The 5,741-nt window shown below is 45.5% G+C and overlaps 1 long non-coding RNA gene across 1 annotated transcript; it reads left to right on the top strand.

Moving 5' to 3' along the window:
- Positions 1 to 3,245: 3,245 nt before the first annotated feature.
- On the top strand, positions 3,246 to 4,561 carry LOC121817712 (uncharacterized). The gene is made up of 2 exons (XR_006057739.2): positions 3,246 to 3,414; positions 4,244 to 4,561. It is a non-coding gene; the product is annotated as an uncharacterized LOC121817712 (long non-coding RNA).
- Positions 4,562 to 5,741: the final 1,180 nt, after the last annotated feature.

The following is a 5,741-nucleotide window of genomic DNA, read 5'->3' as shown; positions in this document are numbered from 1 at the left end:
AATTTTATGAAGGTAAAACATTGCAAATTAAAGGCATTAAATCTTGATAAAATCTAAAAATAAAGAATAAGGAAATCTGAATAAACTGTAGGTTCTACTTAATAACAGTGTATCAACATGGGTTCATTGATTGCTACAGATGCACCATACTACTGTATGTTGTTGACAAAGGGAAAACTGAATTTGTGGGATATATAGGAATTCTGTACTATATCAAAATTGTTCTAAAATAGTTTACTTTTTAAATGCCACTTACAATAACATAAAAAACATAAAATACCTAGGAAGAAATTTACCAAAAGATGTGGGAGTCCTCTATGCTGAAAACTACAAAATATTGAGAAAAACTCAATAAAATATGAACAAATGAAGATGTATTCTATGTTCATAGACTGGAAGACAATATATTTCAGATGTCATATTGTTAAGATGATACCCCAATTGTTTTTCTTTTTAATTTAAATTTGAAAAATTGAAGTTTAGTTGAGTTGCAATATAGTGTTATTTTCAAGTGTGCATTAAAGTGATTCATATATGGGTATGTGTGTATATATATGTATATATATGTGATCTTCTTCAGATTATTTTCCATTATAGGTTATTACAAGATATTTAATATAGTTCCCTGTGCTATACAGTAAATCCTTGCTGTTCATGTAGTTTATATATAGTAATGTGTACCTGTTAACCCATACTCCTAATTTATCCTGCCCTGCCCCTTTCCCCTCAGTAACCATAAGTTTGTTTTCTGTGTCTGTGAATCTGTTTCTCTTTTGTAAATAAGTTCATTTGTATTATCTTTTAGATTCCACATATAAGCAATGTCATATATTTGTCTTTTTCTTTATGACTTACTTCCCTTATGATGTTAATCCCTAGGTCCATCTATATTGCTTCAGATGGCAGTATCTCATTCTTTCCTATGGCTGAGAAAAATAGCCCCTCGTATATGTAAACCACATCTTTTTTGTGCATTCATCTGTTGATGGACATTTTGGCTGCTTCCATGTCTTGGCTATTGCAAATAGTGCTGCTGTGAATATTGGGGTGCATGTTCCTTTTCAAATTAGAGCCTTTGCCTTTTTCTGAATATATGCCCAAATGTAGAATTACTGGATCATATGGTAACTCTACTTTTAATTCTTAAAGGACACTCCATACTGTTCTTCATAGTGGCTGTACTAATTTACATTACTATCACACCCTTTCCAGCATTTATTATTTATAGACATTTTTATGATGGCCATTTTTGCTGGTGTGAGGTGATGCCTCATTGTGGTTTTGATTAGAATTTCTCTAATAATTAGTGATATTGAACATCCTTTTGTGTGCCTGTTGGCCATCTGTAAATGGCATCCCAATTATAATTCCATCAGACTTTTTGTAGAAATATCAACTTCTATTTATCAAAGCTGATTCTATAAATGTATTAATATTTGAAATTGCAAAGGAGCCTAGAATAAGCAAAACAATCTTAAAGATTGAAGTTGGAGGACTTTTACGGTTGGATTTCAAGACATACTATAAAGTTATGATAGATGAAACAATATATATTTCACATATGGGTAATTAAATAGAACAATGAAATAGAATATCAAACCCAAGAGTAAATCCATATATATATTAAAAGTATAACTTGCTATTCTGAAAAAGCACTAATGCATTTCAGTGGGCAAAAAATGTCTTTTCAATAAATGGTATTGGAATAAAACCAAAAATGGACCTTGACCTCTACCTCACACCACACACAAAGTTCCTCCTCTCAGCTCACACAGTCTGACCAGGTGTGGCAGTTTCACACAGAGGAGGAAGCAATGAGCTCAGCCTGCAGTTGGGCATGAAGAGTGAAGTGAGTGGAGGTGACAACTTAATCAAGCATTACAGGTTTATGACTATGGCAACCCACTCCAGTATTCTTGCCTGAAAAGTCCCATGGACAGAGGAGCCCGGCGGGCTATAGTGCAAAGGGTCAGAAAGAGTCGGACACGACCGAATGACTTAGCGTGGCCTGTGTCCCGAGCTCCCAGAACAGTGCTTGGCACGTAGCAGGTGCTCAACAGCTTTTTGTGAATGAAGTTGAAAGCCATAGGAAGAGAGACAGAGTAAGACAGTGACAGTCATCACACGCCTGGCTGAAGAGTTGAACGCAATGGAGAGTGACGGATTTTAAACAGCACATGAGATCAGCAGTGAGAAAAGTCTGGTGCCGTAAGGAGAACAGACTGTAGGGGCTGTCAGGAGGGTCTGGAAGAACAGTCCAGCGTCTACTACGCTAGAGCAGGCATGATGTGAGCAGGCAGATGGCTAAGGCATTGGCAAGCCTAGTCAGTAAGGGATGAAGAAGAGATTTAAGAGTGGGGACTGCAAGATCAAACCAGTCTATCCTAAAGGAAACCAACCCTGAATATTCATTGAAAAGGACTGATGCTGAAGATGAAGCTCCAATACTTTGGCCACCTGATATGAAAAGCCGACTCACTGGAAAAGACCCTGATGCTGGGAAAGATTGAGGGCAGGAGGAGAAAGAGGCAGCAAAAGATGAGATGGTTGGATGGCATCACCGACTCAATGGACATGAGTTTGAGCAAGCTCCAAGAGAGTGAAGGGTAGGGGAGCCTGGCGTGCTGCAGTCCATGGGGTCACGGAGAGTCAGAGTCAGACACGACTCAACAACTGAACAACAGCTGAGTGTTGGAGAGGCTCCAGGGATGGACCTGGCGCAAAAGACTTATTTTACAGAGGGAGAGTCTGAGACCCAGAGAGGGGAAGCGATTTGCCCATGGCCACACAGCATGCTGATAGCATGTATTGGACAGGAACAGGTCCTTTCTCTGGCCAGATGGTCTGTGTTCTGCTCTCTCTGTGTTCCTAGCTAACCTTGTCCTCAGGAAAGTTTCCAATGTCATCCCAGCCTCTGCAGTGGGAGGGGAGTCCCCAGGCCTCCTTACTCAGCACTGCCTCTGGCTGCTGCCAGGCCAGAGAGGCAGTGAAGACCTTGGGGGCAAAGGTCACCCGAGGCTTCTCCGGGTGCGGCTGACCCTCAGTGGCAGTTGTTATTTTAAGTAGTTCATGCTGGAGGGAGGAAGTGACGGAGGCGAATGTGAAAATGAGTAGCTATTGCAAGATGTGTGTGATAAATGAAACAAGGAACATAAAGACAGACCAAGAGGCACATCTGTTATTTTTGTTCCTTTTTATAGCAACCTCTAAGTCAGACTTCTCACACTGAGTGGGAACCCTTAGCTGCTAAGTGTTTTCCTGACCGAAGCGCTCACGAGCCCCGAAGGGAGCAGAGGTGGGTAGGTGATGCGGGGCCCTGGGAACAGGATGAACCCTCAGAGCTTTACCCCAGGCCTGGACACTCAGCACCTCAGGATCCGAGGCTCTGAGCAGAACGGCTGGAGAGCTTCAAAGGTCAGTGCTCCCCTCCATTTACCGAAGAATAGGGTGGCGATCTCACTTGGTCCAGAACCCAGGGACGTCCCCACCCACATGGTCCCTCACCAGCAGTCAAGAATGCAAGGGAGCCGTTTTCCATTGGGGAATACTGGCTTTCTCTCTCGAGGTGCTTTCTCTCTGCTAAGAGTCGAATCCCCAGTGCCACCTGCTAGTGGGGACTGAGCCCCGGGGGCTGCCGAACCAGATTCTGAGCTTCCTGCAGGGGGGACTCCTGCTGTTCCGAGGCTCATCAGCAGCTGAGAGGAGGAACTGAGGGGGTGCTGGGGGAAACCCGTCCCTGAGATGGTCCCAGTCAGCCTGCTTCAGGCCTCCTCTGCATGGAGCCCTGGAGATCCTGGAGCATCATGGGAGCAGCTAAGGGCTCAAGCCATCAGCTGTGAGCGCATTTGCTCCCTTCTTTGTTTCCACTGGTCTGTACTAAGCTCTGGGCTGAGTGCTACTGTGAGATTTTAGGAGCGGGTCGGGGGAGCGTTGCTCTGGCCTGGGCACCCGCTGGTGCAGCTGGAGCAGCTTCAGAGGGACAAGAGGGATGGCTGAGGAGTGGGAGGAGAGGCCAGACCTGCCAGGAACAGGAGTGGGAAGAATGTTTTGGGAAAGTGTGCAAGAGAGAGGGACATGGCCTTGTCCAGGAGTGGGGGCCTCTGCCAGCATGACTGTTGTTTTCTCCAGCTGTGGGGATAGCCTGGAAGCAGAAGTGGATGGCAGAGTCATCACTGGCTGTGCATTGGCCAAGCATGTACAGTGATAGGACCATCCTCCCCCTTCTTCCTTTTATTTGGAACAGGAATTAAGCAGCAGCTAGGTGTACCTCTGTGACTGGCTGCAGGACGATGAGAGATAAGAGGAAGGCGTTGGATGGGGAGGTTCCAGAGCAGGAGGAGAGATTGCTGAGGCTCTTTGTTTTCCTCTCCCCTTCCTTCCTCTGTTATGCTATCTGGAATGCTGACACTATGGCTGGCACTCAGACAGCCATCTTGGACTATGAGACAATGTGCGAACAGCAAGAGAAGAGCATGGGTCCTTGATCCAGTTAAAGCCACCATCCCACCTCCCGGTTAGGATTCCTTTTATGTGAGAGAGAAATAAACTCTAACGATCTTAAGAATTGCTATTTTGAGTTTTCTGTTATATGTCACCGAACCTAATACTAACAGACACAGATCAAGTATGAGGAAATTGTGGGTAATAATAAGATGGCTATAAAGTGATTGATCATGGTATCTGAACTAAGTAGGAAAAAAGTCAGAAGGTGGCTGATACAACTGGGAATGGGGACTCTGGCCGGCCGTTTGGACTGGAGGGCAGGAGATCTTTAAGAATAAGAAGCAGAAAGTTGTGGTTAGAAAGTGGAATTTCTGATTTTATGGTTTCAGAATCTGTGTGACAAGATGTGGTCACAGTAAGTGCTAAGATTTCCTAAATACTTCCTTTGTGGCCAGCTTCCTTTTAAGGAATTGGTATGCCTACTCTCACTCCTCGCCATAATTCTGGAAGGTATTTTCTTTATTATTTCATAAATAAAGCAACAGGCTCAGAGAGGTCAAGAAACTTACTGAGGGGACCAAACTGATAACTGGCTGGGTTGGCAGTAGAATCCCAGCAGGATGACTCCGGGGCCCAAGCTCTCAGCCAGCCCTCTCTTATGCTTTGCACGGCACTGGGGACTGCTAGACAGAGCAGGGAGAAGTGTGTGAGCCCAGAGGGGGAGGGCTGTGAGGCGGGCCAGAGGCTATGCCTTCTGAATGGGTATTCGCATCTTCCAGCAAGGTGGAGGAGACAATTTGGAGGGGAGGTAGTGAGCCACATACCAGATCTTTAATTGACAGCCCTGCCCTGGGCCCTGGGGTTGGCTTGGAAGACAGTGCAGGAGTCTAGGGAGCCTGAACCCTGCAGTGTGAGTTAGACTGCAGCTGAAGTAGAAGGGTGGGCTCTAGAACCAGATGGCCTGGGGTCAGCTCCCACGCTTACCTCTTAACTCACTGTGTCACCTTGGACAAGTTGCTTCACCTTTTGTGGCTCAGTGTCCTTGTGTATATGGAAATGATTGTAGCTCCTACCTTGTAAGACTGTGCAGATGAAGTGAGTTAACACCAGGGAGCACTATGGACAGCCACCTCCACTCTGAGCACTCGGTGGCCTTGCTTCCCAGAGCTCCATGGAGAAGAGAAAATGCTGGGACAGAACAGATCCAGGTGAGGAGGGCAGATGGCGAAAGGATTGATTCCACGGAGGAAGCCCGGGGCTCGGCCCAGCTGCTCCTCAAGGAAGGCTCTCATCCCGGT

The sequence above is a fragment of the Ovis aries genome, chromosome 23 (genome assembly GCF_016772045.2).
Source record: "Ovis aries strain OAR_USU_Benz2616 breed Rambouillet chromosome 23, ARS-UI_Ramb_v3.0, whole genome shotgun sequence".
In the NCBI taxonomy this organism is placed as follows: domain Eukaryota; kingdom Metazoa; phylum Chordata; class Mammalia; order Artiodactyla; family Bovidae; genus Ovis; species Ovis aries.
The sequence above is the reverse complement of the archived record's forward strand: the minus strand, read 5'-3'. Positions and strand labels throughout refer to the sequence as shown.